This window comes from Numida meleagris, chromosome 14, assembly GCF_002078875.1.
Source record: "Numida meleagris isolate 19003 breed g44 Domestic line chromosome 14, NumMel1.0, whole genome shotgun sequence".
NCBI classification, from domain to species: Eukaryota; Metazoa; Chordata; class Aves; order Galliformes; family Numididae; genus Numida; species Numida meleagris.
Window position 1 is genome coordinate 4,791,990 of NC_034422.1, and position 15,944 is coordinate 4,807,933.

General features: G+C 55.6%; 1 protein-coding gene across 13 annotated transcripts in view; it reads left to right on the forward strand.

The window, feature by feature from the left end:
• NCOR2 (nuclear receptor corepressor 2) overlaps nt 6,471–15,944 on the forward strand; it is a 168,190-nt gene continuing 158,716 nt past the window's right edge. For 11 of the 13 annotated variants that reach the window (XM_021412549.1, XM_021412556.1, XM_021412559.1 and 8 more), the window contains exon 1: nt 6,471–6,696. The gene's annotated coding sequence lies outside the window, so the exon portion shown is untranslated. Of the gene's footprint in view, nt 6,697–7,062; nt 7,180–15,944 lie in introns of those variants that run through there. The other 2 variants (XM_021412552.1, XM_021412550.1) reach the window with 2 other exon arrangements.

The window sequence follows — 15,944 nt, forward strand, 5'->3', positions numbered from 1 at the left end:
CCCAGTTGTCGTTTCCAACCTGAATTATTCCATGAGCCCCAGAAAAAGAAAAAGAGGGAAAAAACCCCAGGCTGCTCTTCTGACACAGCCCCAGGCCGGAGAGCACCTGGGCTGCTCGTGCTGCGCGCAGGGCAGTGCCGGCCCATGCTCTGTGCTCCTGGCTGTGCCGAGGGCTGGGAGCTCGTGGTGCTGCATCACAACCCAACACAAAAGCGGTCCTGTGGTATTTCTAATAACCTGCCGGTTTAACTCAATGATGAGAGCGTAATTAACTCGCTGAGATGAAACGCAAGATAAACCTTTGATTTCTTTTTCTCGAAGGATGCTGCAGATAGATTTTGAACTTTGCGTTCAATTACTTAAAAGAGAAAAAAAATTAGCAGGTTTCTGATGAGAAAAGCACACTGCCTCCTTCATAAGGAGAGATTTATGAGGGACAGCGAGCGAGCGCACCTCAGGGCTCGATCACTGCTGGTTTTTTTCAGGGGGTGATTCAATTACTTTAAGATGCGTCGCCTAAAAGAACAGATTGGGCTCTGTTCCTGGGCAGATTAATCAGGTTCCTCGGGTGGTTTCTCGGGGTTAGTAATTTCGGTGAGGCCTTCAGTTCCCAGCCGAGAGAGCACTCTGAGGACAGGGAGCAGGGAGAAGTGGCTGTCTGTGTGCCGGCACCGCGCGGAGCACGATGGGGAGAGCTCCTCCGAAACCCGCTCGCTCGGAGCGGCTGCGAAAGCAGCAACTGGTTGGGAGAGCTGTAAAAGCGACGTGTGAAGGGTAATATTTTCAGTGCGCCAAAAGGCCATTTGGGTTTGTTGTCATCCGTGAAGGGCTGTGGATTTGATTCGTAATTACCGTGAGTGATGTTCGCTGGATAGCGCGAGCGAATCCTGGAAATGTCACCCATTTTTAACACTTTTTTTTTTTTTTTCCTCTCTCTCTTGAATATTCATAGCTCTGCTGTGTGGTGCAGACGGATGGGGAGCAGCACGGGGAGCGACGTGGGCAACGCCTGATCCCAGTGAGGTGGTCTCCACCGCGTTGTGCTGAGTGAATACTTACCCTCCTTATTCTCATGACCAGTGAGTGGCTCTGCGTAGCAGAACAGCGAGGTCAGGATCTGAAGGTGAAAGGGGCTTCTATGCCCTGAGCAGCCCCACAGTGGGAAGATGGCATGAGGCGGTGCTTGGGTGCCATCCTGCCCACATACTGGGTCTCATGGCTACTCTGCTTTTTGGGAACACTCATGGAAACACAGCTGGTGCCCCATTAGCCCTAATGAGGCAGCTTCATTAGGGGTGGATGGGAGCACCTCAATGCCTGCCCAAGGATGCTGAGGCTTCAATGCTGCCCCTTTCTGCACTCCAGCACCATGTTCCCCCATCACTCAGGGCTGGGATGTGGCTGCTGGGGGATTTGTCGCTGGAGCAATGCAGCGCTCGTGCTTAGGAAAGTAGGGCATCTGCTTGGCAGCTCTAGAAATACTGGGAGATTGGTTTAATTATTCTACAGAAACGCTCAGATTGTGCAGATGCCGAACGTAGGTTTAATATAATTAAGACAACTCGTGTCTATAAACATGTCTGGGATGGCCGGGGGTGGCAGAGTGGTGCTCCCTGCCGGTGCTTTCCCTCCCAGCCACAAGCTGGAGCTCCTGGTGCAGCAGCATGGGATGTGGCCGTACCACGGTGCCAGAGCAGTTTGGCACTCTGGCTGAACCCAACATCTTCTCCATGGGATTGCAAGGTGAGCACGCCCCAGGCACTGCACCTCAGGCTTTTCTTAGGCACCCAGTATCCCAAATATTACCTTGTTCTTCTCCATCCCACCCTCTGCTCCTTCCTGCCCCGTGCTCCTCAAAGCCCCTTGTGCAGCACCAGCCCCAGGCACCACCCACCCATCCCACCCCACAGCTGTCCGGGCCATGCTGTTACCCATCCCAACCCCAACTTCACCCCCAGGTAGATGGGAGACCCACACATGGCTGCAGAGTAATTAGAGCGAACACACACACACACACACACTCAGCGGTGCTGATTTATACATTAGCATGATAATGAGTGTTCTCACTAGAACCTTGTAATTATGTTTCCTCTTTTTTTCCCCCTCCCCTTGAAAGTATAATTAATTATGAATAGAGCCAGAGTTTGACGCTAACGCATATATTTTTTTTAAATCCCTTTTGGCTCCATTTCTGCCCTATTAAAAATTTATGAAGGAACCAGAGGTAAAGTCATTTTCCCAGGCAGTTGCTCCTATAAATTCAATGGGAATCATATTAAAAATAATACTAACAGGAGAAGGCAGGAGGGCACTTTGCAGATGGTTTCTCCCTTCTTCGTAGGGCCTTCTCCTGGGCAGGACATGGGGTTCTCCAGTCAAAATAAAAGAGAATCCAGCCTGGGAGAGGGCGGTGGGTGAGGGGTTACAGCCAGGCATGGGCTAGGCACTAAAGCCTGGTGGTGGCATGGCTGCTGAGTGGGTTCATTGTGGGATAGGAGACGCTGGCCCTGCAGGTGCCATCCCTGGAGGTGTCACCCCTGGGGGGTTTGGGACAATGGGGTGACGGTGCCACACACGGAGCAGAGCCTCCCAGCCCTCCTCCTCCGCCAGCTGTCATTCACGCAGCCTTCCCTCGCTGTAGGTGGGAACTGTTTTTCTTCCTAAATTGCATTTATTCTAACAAATGTCTCATGCAAACACAATTGCAGGTTTGCTGGAGGGAGATGCTATTTGCAGGCAGCCTGGCACGGAGGCAGATTTATTCTCCTTCCTTTCATTCATTTGAAGCTAAAGTAATAGCTCTAACTACATCTGACTTCTAATAAGCGCGTTACTGGGAACAAACCTGAGTTCTGCATGTATTTCCCTCTTTGTCAGCTCTATCCAGGCACTTTTTCTCCCTCTCTTTTTACAATAACAGAATCAGAGCCTTGTCAGCTGGCAGTAAATACACCCTATTTATAACACTGCTGCACTCGTGTCCTGGCATTTGGAGCTCCTCACCCTCTGCTCACGGAGCGGAGCTGCGTGTGCCCTGGTTCAAATACCTGAAGCACGCTGTGTGCCACGAGCTTTGCTCGTTAGCAGCAGGTCCTTGAACTCGGGGTTGCTGTAGAGGAATGGGCATTCTGCTGGGCAGCGCCTGCAGGTTTGTTCCTTGCACTGATGAGCTGAAGCCCATCGGTTCTGACTTCTGCGTGAGGGCGGGGCACCAAACCTGGCTGCAATTCGGCACCCACCTGATGGCTTAATTAACGAGCTGCGTTAATTACGGGCTCAGCGCCACTACAATGGAGAGGTGGTACAGTGCAGGGCACACGGCTCTGCCACTGCTGCCTTTCCCACACGGATTTCTGCTTGCTGAAGTCGGCTCTTCTGTTAAATATAGCTGATGAGCTGTTCCTGAATTGCACCTAATTACGGCTCCTCTCCAGCACTTCCTGCCGGCTCGCAGCACCAGCAGCGGGGAGACTCGAGCTCCTCCACTATCCTACACCTTGTGCTCAGAAGGAAGGAAATGAAAAGTGGAATTCTCTGAGAAGAGAGGGGCAAATAATCCTGGTGAGGCTCCTGCTGAGCTCTCTGCCCGTGGAGATGTCAGAAGTCGGGTGCCCTGCACTGAGCAGGGCTGCAGTGGTCACGGTGCGGAGCATCCACAGCTATGCAATGGTTCTGCCTCATTTTCACAGCTCGTCCGTGGGACCTTTGGTGAAGATGTTTTGCACCACATCCCAAAGCGGGGCTCCTGCTGGAGCTGAAGGGCGTTTTCCCAGCTGGCACTGTGGGCCACTGCCCTGTGTGGGTGCACACTGGGCACTGCCTGCCCAGCTCGGCTCAGACACCAGAGTACTTCCATGGAGGAGGAGAGCCAGCAAGACCGAAAATATGCAGATCTGCTTTCTGGTTAGAAGCGGCCCGGCTACCAGTTTCAGTCTCAGGCACTTGGCTTTGCTGTGGGAAGCCCTCATCATTTTCTGCTGTTTTACTCATAGCCAAAATATGATGAAACCAGAACTGAACGTGTTTTTTTTTCCGTTTCATTACAGTAAGCATCATAAATTATTCAGCCATGAGACTCGACCGCATTTCTTACTCCAAAGGAGTTTCCTTTTGTCTCCAGACGCCGGGACCTGGGGCTGGGCAGAGCCCTGCTGGTAGCTTGGCGGTGGCTGGCATGTCCCCTGCCCCTGCCTGGCACAGGGATGGCACCGCCGGCCGTACCCGCTGTCCCTGCAGTGCTGGGGACATATCCCAGGGTAAGGTGGGGGACGGACCCAGGGTTGGGGTCACCACCTCCTCCAGCACCACGTGTCCTAGGACAATGTCAGCCTAATCAGCGCCTTCCTCGTTAGCAGGGCCCTATAATTAGAAGCAGCAGCCAGCCATCTGCTTGTATCTTGTCACATTGCACAGTGCATCCCTGCTGCCCTTTATGACCGGCCATCGCTTTAGATCAACATTTCCGCTCCGAACCCCCCAGCCATGTCTTATCCCACGTTCGTTATTGCTAATGACTGACACCAGTGATGCTCCAGCACGAAGGGCAGCAGGCAGTACTGAAAGCGATCCCGTGTCTGACACCTTCCTGCCTGCTTTCCCCCTGTTCCTGCTCGTTGTCCCTAAGATGTCACATTTTTGGGGTCCCAGCATTGCCACGGACCTTCCTGAAATACGGAAGCATGGAGAAAATGGAGCTGCACTCCCATCTTCTGAGGTTTCTCAACCTGTAAAATGCTTGCTCACGTTTATCCTCGCATCCCACCCTGCACCGAGTGCCATCAGCCAGTGTCAGTGGCCAAGGACAGGCAGGGGTAGGGGGCACAGGCCCCCTGTGATGGAGCTCTGGCAGTGGCACCCGGAGAAAAGCATAAGGCGTATAAATGGATTAACAGCCATGGTTTATTAGCGCTCCTTAATTCACTTCACAGGGCTGAGGGAAAAGTTATTAGCAGATGTATGGCCAGTAATAAGCTAATTATAACCCTGTCAGATCAGAGATTTGAAGAGGTGGGGAGTTTTGCGTGCGAGATAACCACAATTGGGCGCTGAAGCTTAGGAATTAATATTGATGTCATCAGGCAGTGGTGATCCCGTGCTGGGGGTCCTCTCTGTGCAGGCTGCCCCGAGCTGCTCGCCCTCTTGCCCACCCCACAGCCCTCCAGGCCCCACTGGGCCCATCTACCCACTGTCCCCACACAACATCTGCGCTAATGCAATGGCAGCGTTCACCCGAGCAGGGCAGTCCCCACGTGGGACGCTTTGGGGTTGGTTTGGGACCTGCGGGTCACACGTTCGTGGCCCCCCCCCCTCGGTGCGCTTTTCATGCACATCGCTCCCCGCGGGCCGACGTTCCGATGAAGGCAATTACAGGCTGACTTCGCTTCGAGGCCCCGGCTCGCAGCAGACTTAATTACTTTCCCCGAAGCTTTCCATGGGAGGGCGGTTTCAGGGCGCGGGCTGTGCTGCTTTGCATCCCGCTGCTTTTCCTGGAGGAGCTCAGGTGAACCCGAGCGAGAAAACGCCCCGATTTCTGCATTCGGGGACGGGGCGGGGTTACCCCGGCAGCACGCGGCGCGGCTCCGGCTTTCCGCCGAGCTCCGAAATCCCCTTTTTGCCGTCGCGTCTCAGCAGCGCTGCGTCTGCGGAGCGGGAAACCCGCGCGAGCCGGGCCCGCACCGCGCTGAGATCCACGCGGTCCGGCCCCGGCTGTGAGGGGACGCGGCCGGCACCGGGACCGGCCCCGCGTGCCCCGCTGGGATCGGCACAGAGCGCTGTCCCCGTGTCCCCTCCCTGGGGGGCACCCAGACTCAGCCCCGCGTTCCCTGCCGAGCACCTCTTGGCCCACGAGCTCCCGTGTGCTTTCCCTGGAAAAAAAAAAAAAAAAAAAAAAAAAAAAAAAAAAAAAAAAGCCGCTCTCTGCTTCCAGTCACCCGTGGGAAGTTTGGAAATGCCGCTCGGGGAGGGCCGGAACGAGGGCTGTGAGCTAAAGTGTAACGAGGGCCGCGGAGCTCCGGGCAGCCCGGCTGGGGCAGGGGCACGGCGGCGGCCGCGGTTCAGCAGTGCCGCTGCGGTACCAACGTGCTGCCTTCGGGTCTGCGGCCCTCCAGATCTCAGAAATAAGGGCAGAACACCCATCTGCGGGGCACTCGCTTTTGCCGCACAGCGCGTTCAACCCTGAATTTGAATAGATTTGCTTATAACGTTGCCCTAAGGCCCCTGCAACCGAAACCCCTGGCTGCAGGGAAACGAACGCCTGACAGCCCGAGCGCGAAAACTCCCCGAAAGAAGCGAGGCGGGCCGGGTACCCCGCTGTACCTCCCCCTCACCGACACAGCCCCGGCGCACGGCAGCGCCGCAGGAGGGACGCGGCCCCTTTAAGGCGCGCGGGCGGCACAACCCCGCCCCGTCCCGCCCCGCCCGGCCCCGGGCCGCTGTGGGGCGGCCGTGAGGAGCGGCGCCCGCCCCCCCCCCGCCTCCCGCCGGGCACGGGCAGGGCCGGGTCAGCGCGGCGCGGCGGCCTCGGTTGAGCTCGGCGAGCGGCACGGCGCGGCCCCATGGCTCTGGATTTATAACCGCGGCGCGGATGGAGGGGCCGAGCCCCCGCGCCTCTCGCTGCCCCGCCGGGCGCTGAGGCGGCCCCGCGACGGGAGGAGGAGCGCGGCGGCCATGGGGGGCGGCGGTCGGCGGAAGGCGTAGGTAGGGACGGATGGAGGGAGGGCCCCGCGCGGGGCGAGCGGGCGCGGGGGGGGGGGGGGGGAGCCGATGTTACGTAAAGCGGAGCGGGGCCCGTCCGTCCCGCACCGGTCGGAGCGCGCGGCGGGGCCGCCGCTCCGTGCGGGGCTGTGGGGCCGCACCTCCGTGTCCGCGCGGCCCCGAGCTCCCGGCGGAGCCCCGGCTGCGAGCCGAGCCCCGGGCCTGGGGCCGCGCTCCGCCTCCGTGGTTCCGTGGGCGCGCGGCAACAAGTGGCCGCCGCTCCGCGCCCCGCTGCGGCTGTGAGCCCCGCGCTGCCCGCGCCCGGGGGGCGGCGACCCGGACCCTCCGCTCTGCGGCTGGCTGTCGGGGCGGCCCGGCCGTGCTCTGGGGCGGCTCGGATCCCCGCAGCCCGCGCGTGGGGAGTTTCCTCCGCCGCTTTCTGCGGTTCGGGCTCTCGGCGCGACGCCTGGATCCTCGCGAAGCCAAGTGCGTGGCCAGCTCGTCGCGCCGAGTGCGGGGTTTGGGAGGGGGTGTCCCTTGGGTTGGGACGACGCGGTCGGCGCTTCCATCCGTTCTGAAAGCGGCGGCGAAACCGGACGGCTGCGGGGAGGCTGTCCCGGAGCTCTGGGCTTCGCTGCTGACTCACCCCGGGGCAGCGCCGGGCTCGGTGCGGCCGCCCGCAGCCTGCAGGGCCGGGCCTCGTGCTGCGAGCGGAGCCCGGCCGCCATGGCGGGGCAGGGGGGGAAGCCGTGTGTGCGATGGTGATTTATAACGTCAGTGTTAGATGGGACTGAGTTTCGGTATGAGCGATAACTCTTGCAAAATGCATTCCGTGTATTGAAAGCGCTCCAGCTCTGGTTTGTTGTTGCTAAAAGGGAAGAAAAGTAGAAGCTATTTTTGGTGTGAGAGAGGAGATGGGGCATGCATGCGTCTGGGGCAGGAAAACAGTGGTACTTTGTTCTTCGGGCTGTCTGTGGGTGGTGGTTTCTGTTTGTAGCTGCGTACTGCCAGGCTGCATGGCGTACCTGCCTCTGCCAGAACGCTGTGCTGGAACGCCGCCCCCCAGCCCTGCGCTGGGTAGGGACAGTGCTGTGCCCTCGCCCCCCCCTCCGTGGGTGTTTCTTCCCAGCAAGATCTGGACTGAAATCATGAACTTGCTCCCTGCAAGCTGCCGAGCACTGCTGCTTGGCAGTGCCTCCCGTTTGCCAACGGCTGCGGTTGGATCAGACCCAAGTTGCCTGGAGTGGGGGTTGTGCCCATCCCCACGGCCATCCTGCATCAGATCCAAAGTGGGTTTGGTTCAGCTGTGCTCACCTCCTGAAGTTGCAAGCTGGGGAAGGCGGTTGTGCTGTGATTGCTGTGTGTGCAGCTGCGCTGATTGCAGTGCATGGTGAGGGTGGAGCTGCCCTGCTCGTGCCCATGGCAGCTCTGGCTGGGACTGCTCTGAGGAGATACCCCTGTGATTTGTGACATACCCGTGTGGTGTTTGTCCCCCTGGCACCTCCTGCTGGGTTGGCTGTTGTGGACCCGGAGTTGTCCCTATGCTGATACACGTGCTGGGAGGAGCCTGCCCAGAGCTGGCCGTGGTTTGGTGCTGGCTGTCATCTTGCAGCTCTTGGGCTGTGATCTCCCCAGGTTTGGGTGAGCGGGGAGGAAAGCAGGAGTTAATGGGTCACTTTCCAGAAGTGGGTTTCGGGCAGCTAACTGGTGGCAGAGGGATGGTGGAGGGGTTTGGGAAGAGCTGTTCCCTGACACGGTGCCTCACTCTGACCGCATCTCCAGAAACATTGGAACATCGAGGCCAAAGGGGTGATGTGAAGTGCTGTGTGTTGGAGGGCTGCAGCTGAGGGGCTGGGGAAGAGGAGTCACTTCCCCACAGGTTCCTCAGAGCTGATTCGCACCTGGGCTCACTGCCTGCCAGCAGCCGCCTGCAGTTGCAGACCCTGGGCTGTGCGTGTGCGGGTCCATCGGGATGGAAACCCAAAATCCAGGGCAGCGTGTGCCTCAAGGACTGCTGTCATTGCGTGAGCTGCAGCTGGCTTTGGTCTTTGTGGAGAGATTTCAGCAGAAGCAGGGTCAGTGCTGATAGAGCTGGCGGTGAGTGCAGCAGCACCCACAGCCTCTGGTCACTGCTTCTGGGGTTTGGGCGTTGCGAGGGACACAGTTCCATGTCTGCTGGGTGGCACGGTGCTGGTAACAGCACTCGCAAACGCTTTATAGCGCCAGGGCACTGAGTGAACATTAATGAATGTAAAGGATAGCAGCACAGTCTGCTTACAGAGAAGGGAAGTTAACTCCAAATTAACTTTATGATCCGTGAAACTGAAGGTTATTTAAAAAAATAATAACGCAAATGAAAATGCTGAAGTTTCCCAGAGTCACTGAGCGCACTGCTTGTTGTTTAATGCCTCCCATTTTTTTTTTCCACTCTCAGTCTGTGCTTTTGGCTTGGGAACAAATTACAAGCAATATCAGCTTACGCTTGGATTTGAACCCGCATTACTCTTAGTCAGCTGAAATATTGCCCCTTATCGCCGCTCCCATAATGTTTGCTTTAGAGTGGATAGCATCGCCGCCTTTCTGCTGGCTGCGGGGAAGAGCCGGCTCTGACACAGCCCAACAGCTCAGAAAGAAGTGATCTCGAAGCTTGCTTCAATTTCTGAATGAGATAGAGCTTCATTTTCCATGGAGAGCTTTATGCAAGGCTGTGTCCCAGAGCCGTTCTCCGCATTGGAAGCCCAGGAGGCAGCAGATGGATGAATTGCTGACAGATTTAAAATCGCATGACGAACATCAAGTGCTCGGCCTGGAGGCCAAGGCTGGATGGAGGCTGGGGGGGAGGCGGAGGCAGAAGGGTTGAGTAAGTTGTTCTGGGCAGCGGTGCAGAGCCCAGCAGGTCGGGCTGCAGGGGAAGGGAAGGGCCCATCTTCAGGGGAAGGGATGTGGCGAGGAGCGCGTTCTCTCTGGGCAGCGGGCCCTGCGTGTCCTCCTCCTCTGAGGAGGAAAGCTTCAGACCCAGGCTGTGCTGCACAGGGCTCGGGATGGGCGCAGCTCTGGGAGGAGGCGATGCGCTGGGGCCGTGGCCCATCTGCAGCATCACAGTGCGTGTGGTGAGGGAGGAGAGCCGACAGGATTTCCTCTCCGCAGCGCTGGCTCCTGGGTTAATAGCTAACCGGGCAGCTGAGGTTTGTCCTTTCATTGTGGAAGGGAATTGTTTACATAATGGCACTCGGCGTAGCCTTTATTTAGCATTGTTTCTCCAGAGTGACACTGGCGGTGGCGGTGCCCAGAAGTGCCATTCCGGCTAAATGGAAGTTAACCCTTACGCCTGGGGATTGCTCAGGGGTGCTTTGCCCCACGCACGTGGGGTCTGGTGCGGCTGGAGGAGCACTGGGTGATGTGTCCTTCTGCCCTGCACTTGTGGGGACCTTGGTGATTTCTAAGCCCTGCTTTCTGCTGGCTCCGGGCTGGTGCTCTGCCATCCACGTGCGTTTCCCTGGCTCCTGAAGCAAGGCAGCTAAGGTTTATTCTGTGTGTGTTTGGGCAAAAGAGTATTGTGATCGTTCGTTTTGCTGTGTCTTTACATTAAAGAAGGCAAAACGAAGGAAATGTGTCAGCCCGTGGGTGGAGGATGACAGCAACGTTTGGGCTGCTGGTGCAGATCATCCCATCTCCTGCCGTCAGTCCCAAGGACCGGCTTTTCCGGGGCTTTGTCTTCCTCAGGATGCGGCGTTGTCCTGGGAGAGCGCAGTGCAGGGGGCTGGGGGTGGCTGCTGGGGCTGCGATTTTCTGGGCTGGAGGTTGGCATGTGCTGCCCTCTCTGCCAGCCCCGCTGGAGCGGTGCATGTCAGCTCCGTGCTGGCAGTGCAAACGCTACCTGCTCAAGCCTGCAACTTGCTGTGACAGAGCTCATCGTTAACACCTCCTTAAGCCGATTGTAACCGGCAGGGTGAGGTCGTGTAGGATCTGTGCTGGGTGACTGCAGCGTTCCTGCTCTGCTGCTTGCAGCCCTAAAGCTTTGTCTACTGACTCGTCAAGCCCTTGCCATCACCATCATGTGTTTCATGATCTCATGTGGTATGTAAATCCTGGGTGTGTAGCTGTGCTGGAGTTTACTATCAGAGCTGTGTGCTTGGGAAGTTTCTCTGGTTGTTTGCTGGAGATGTTTTTCCTGCACTGGGGCCTTAAATAACAGCATCCCCTTTTCTTTGGCACAAGGCTTCCTTCTGTTTGCAGGGGATGATTTTCCTCTTGGAAAGATCTCCTCAATCAAGTGTTGTCCTTGTTTTGCTTTAGGTCCCATGCCCTACAGTTTCATTCATAAGCTTTTCAAGCTCCATCTTGAAAGCAGCTATGCTGCTTCTTGCCTTTTGCTGCAGAATTTCAGGCTTATGCCAGAGTCTCAGCTTGGTTTCTAGGTCACCCATCTGCCCTTTCATTTCCCCTCGTGCTGGAGCTGGCCGCCTTGTTTTGATTTGGTGAGAGGCGAGGTGGTGTCCGCAGACACAAACAGGCAGGCAGTGGAATTTGTGTTCCCTGCAGCCTTGTTCCTGTTGTGTGCGTGAATAATAATTTCCAAATGCCGGACCAGTGGTGATTAAAAGCCATCAAAGGAATAAAACGCAGCAAAGTCTGCATTATAGTCTGTGTGTCCAGTGTTCTGGGAAAACTCTCTGAACTGGCAGTGAAGAAAAGCCTTCAGTATTCTTTAAGGCTTTTTAATCTTAAATAACTCACTTGGGAAGATGCTGAGGAAGCTGTGTGACTGCACCCAGGCTGGGCAGGGCTGGCTGTGTTGGGGCTCAGCCGTTCTGAGCTGCAGATGCTGTCACACAGCATTTGTTGTTAGCTCTGAGCAGGTATCGCTGGTTGGTTTTTCACTGAGCATCCACTGCCCTGCAGCTCCAGTGTTGGGGCCATGGAGCAGTTGTCAGATGCACTGACCGAGCAGCTAACCACGTCTTCATTTTTGGAGTAAGTAATCCTGCTGACAGCGTGTAGAGGAGGTGTCAGCCAGCCCTGAGCTCTCCCTCCCTTTTCTTTTCCTTCATTTGTAGGTTTTTGTCTTTGCTTTGTTTTGATAGAGTAGCTGCTGAAAATTTGTGTTGTATTTTTCTTGAGTTTTGGTGTCTGCATGACTCAAGATGCCATGCTGAGAGATGTGGTTTGGTCTAGCACCCAGCCAGCTGCCTGCAGCCTTCCCCGGGGCTGTGCACCGCTGGGCTGAAATGCTGCAGGATTTTGGGTCTTCTCCATTGCTATGAAATCAAGCAGAGAGATGTGAGCGCATACCTTAAGGCGTGTGTTTTTGTGGTAGCTCTCCCCGTGGAAAGCTGAGGTTTGCATCCTCTCTGTTGAGACTGGTGTTCACGCAATCTCAACTACTGCTGTGTATGACCTGAAGCTCTGCTGGCAGCAGGGGAAGGCTGAGGAATCATAGAACTGTTTGAGCTGGAGGGGACCTTTAATGGCCATCTGGTCCCACTGCCTGCAGTGCACAGGGACACCCTCAGCTCCATCAGGTGCTCAGAGCCCCATCCTGGCGATGGGTGTCTCTAGGGATGGGCACCACCACCTCCCTGGGTACCCTGTCCAGGGCTCCAGAGCAGTGCTCTTCTGGCCCCAGTTCCCCGCTGTATGCGGAAGCGCCCTGAGCCTGGCGGGGCTGCTTGGGAGCAACGTGCCTGTGCACGAAGCAGCATTGACTCTCCAGGCGTGGGATGTGCCTGGCCCAGGAATGTGGCTAACCTGGGGCCTGATCCTTCCCTCAGTCACTTCAGTTTCCGCATAGATCTGATGAAGATGCCTGTGCTGCCTTGCTTGGAGGACTGGATCACAGCATTCCCCACGGAGCCTCTAGGCCCACGGAAGAAACTTCCAAATAAATACAGCAACCTCGCCTTGCAGCCTTGCCAACTCTGTGCCGTGTGTACACTGGGTAGTCAGAACAATTACTTACGGAGACAAACGGGTCCTCTGCGCTCCATGCTCCCTCACACAGGCTGTGATTAGCATAGCAGTGAGATCTGCATTAAGCAGCCAATTAAGGCATCTGCAAAAGGAGGAGGAAAAAAAAGTAGCAGCTTAACACAAACCTGCTGAGAAAGGTGGCACTGAGTGGTACCTCCTAACGAGTTTGGGGCTGTCTCTCCAACAGGGCTGAGCTCTGGGGCCTTTTGCTGCCTGTAGCTGACTCCAGGCCATACCTGGGATGTGGCAGCCTGGGCTGCAGTGCTGGCTGAAGAAGTTCTCTTCTTCTGGAGAAGCTGTGTTGAATTGCAAATTGCCAATTCTCTCCCACTTCTCTAAATCTGCTATTCCACTCTTCTGGGAGAAGTGGAAGTTAGTGTTGCTCGTGCTCAGTGCGTGGATAGATGTGTGCAGCAAAGGAGAGTCATGAGTGGCTGAAATGTTAATCATAAATGGGCAGAGTGTCAGCAATGACACTCAAAGCATTTGCTTGTTTGGGAAGTGCTGTTGCTCAGTGGTCTTCTTGCAGGCACTGGAGCAGCGTGCCGAGACGTGGCTGTGCTCAGCGCAGTGGGTGGAGAGGCAGACAGCTTTGTGCCGCTTCTGACAGCGGGTTCTGCATTTCTAAGAGAGCACAGCATCTTCTTCCTACATAGACAGGGCTGGGGGCAGATCTCACATGCGTTCTGTTTGTTGCTGTGTGTGAGTGCATCCTCTGGCTGTGCTGTGAAGCTTTTTGCTCCCTTGTGTTGTTCCAGTATGACCTGTGGCTGGGGAGCGCTCCCCATCGCGAGCAGGGAGAGCTCTGTAAGTCCTGCTGCTGTGCTCATGGTAACCGCCTTGCTTACATCAAACTTCACTAATTAACTTAATGAAGAGCAGCTTCCAGGCTGAGTCTCTCCCACTGGATCTCAGGACAGGACTGGTGCTTTCTGATCCACCAGTGCTGGCTATCTCAGCCCGTTTCTGCTTTCCACAGCCCCTGAAGCCTCCAGGCTGGTCAGAACTTTAGGTGAATTACTAAATACTGTCAACCTCTTATCGTCAGAAATCACAAGATTTTTTTTTTTAATGCTGCCTCCGGCATGTTTGAACTTAAAGGATTTGCATACCCACGTCTCTTTAGCTTTAATTGTGAGGGCTGGGAACTTCCTCGCTCGCAGTTTCATCATTCTGTGTTTGTTCCAGCAGAGCCAAAGTTACCTGCCAGCTGATGACCCCTCTGCTCTGTGTGTCTGACCCTGCAAACAAATGTGCTGAGAGAGGAGCACATGAGCCCTGCGCTTGGTCACTCATTGACCAGGACTCTTGTTTGCCTTCCTTTGAAGCTCTGCTCATCGCTGCGAGGGTACCGGGGCTGCTGGCCCTGTGTGACTTGTGAGATAGCACGGGGATGTAGGAGAGCTGCAATCAGTTTGAACTGGGGAGGAGATTGTCACTGATATCCCTGGGCTCTGACGTCTGTATGACTACACGGGCCAAGCTCTATTTCAGTTAGTTCCCCTTGGAATGGGGCATAGAGTATCCCAGGGCTGTGGGTCTTCAGTGGGAGTTCTGTCTGTAGGATGGAAGCTGATGCCAATGAGGGCAAATCTCAGTGTAGCAGCAGCTGAATGGAGATAGGGCCCCCGATGCCACCTGGCTCTGAGGTCTCATTGTTCTGTTTTCCATCCGTACTTCCCTTAATACCTCTGGGTGACCCCACATGCTCAGGAGATGCTGCAGAGCTTGATGCAGCTGAACTTGTGCAGGAGGAGTGAAAATCGCTTATTTTCCTTGGGGAATAGCACCTCATTTCAGATGCTGGCCATCTTTTCAGCTTGTGGTTCGGTGAATGGGAGCAAGCTGCCAGGGAGGGCTGAGAGGCATGCGGAGAAGCGAGGCCCTGCCTGTCTGTGGGCCTTGTGCAATGAACTTGCTTGTCCCTTGGATGTTTGCTGTCGTGCCACTGGAACTGAATTTTATTGGAAAAAATGTGGTTTGAATGGCTATTTGAGTTCACGCTCTCCAGCTTGCATGCATTGGCCCCGGCAAGCAGTGTGTTGCTCAGACAGCAGTGCTTTGGGGCAGCTCTGAAATCATTTTCCGCTGGTAGATAGCTTCCCCCCTGTCCCCCCGCCCCAAAACAAAAGGGCAGATGAAAGGGTTCATTAGGAATTACTCACTCAGCTCTGCCGCCTGTCTGAGGTCTGGCTGCCCGCTTTCATCCCCCAGCTCGGGAGGGGTCAGGGGGCATCTCCCTGGGGAGAGTTTGCTGTTGACTGAATTGCACTCTGTCATTATCCTCTGGGATAACGAATGCAGTGGCCTCATTGGCACCGGCTTCAGAAAAAGAGGGGTCATCTGCTCACGGCCTTGAGGCGAGGGGTGAGAGCGCCGGGAGGGGGACGCAGAAATCCCATCCCATGGGGAAGGCATGGCATGGGGCTGAGCAGCTGCGGGAAGTGGGGGGCACAGCAAGGGTTTGGAGGGCCAGAGCCCTCCTGGTGGGGTGGAGCTGGTTAGGTGTGCTCTTCTTTGCCTTGGTGGAAAACATTGCATGCTTGCGACATGTTTTGAAACCTTTTAATGAGATTTAAAACAGTTCTTTTTTTTGTTTTGCCTTCAAATAGGCCTCCTGAAAGAAAAACCTAGAAATCCCCCAGAGCTAATTGCGATGTGATTTGAATTCAGCTGCTATCTTGGAAGAGTTTTTCCGGCAGCTGATTTAAAAGGCACCCTTTTCACAATATCGTGGGTTGTCAGCCAGCATCCGATGGTCCTGAAAGTGCTGGTGGGGAGGGGAGGCGTTGAGTTTGTGCTGCACCCTTGAGTCAGGTTATACAGCACTTGTGGCAGTGGAGGGATCGTAGAGTCATTAGGATTGGAAGAGACCTCTGAGCTCAAGTCCAGCTGTCAGCTCATCGCTGCTATGTCCTGGCAATGAAGTGTGGCCCAGCAGGGGATGGGCCTGGGGAGTTTTAAATCTTAACATGTGAAGCAGGGTAATAGTTGTTTGAAATCACTGTAATTCTGCTGCCAGCATTAGATGAGCTAAAATTACCCTGTGCTGCAATAAAAAGAAAAATTAAAATACAGAAGCCTGGAAAACTCTTGTTGGTGTCATCCGGAAGAAAATGTGTGGGTCTGGTCGTGAATCGTATTGATTGCTTCTTTGAATCCGATCCTCCAGGTCCTTATTGTTGCAAGAAATCCTGCTCGGAAGGGTGGTTTTCTTTGGACCGTGTCTAACCGCGCGGTGCATGACCAAGCAGCGGCTTGTAGCATTTAGGAACTAGGAC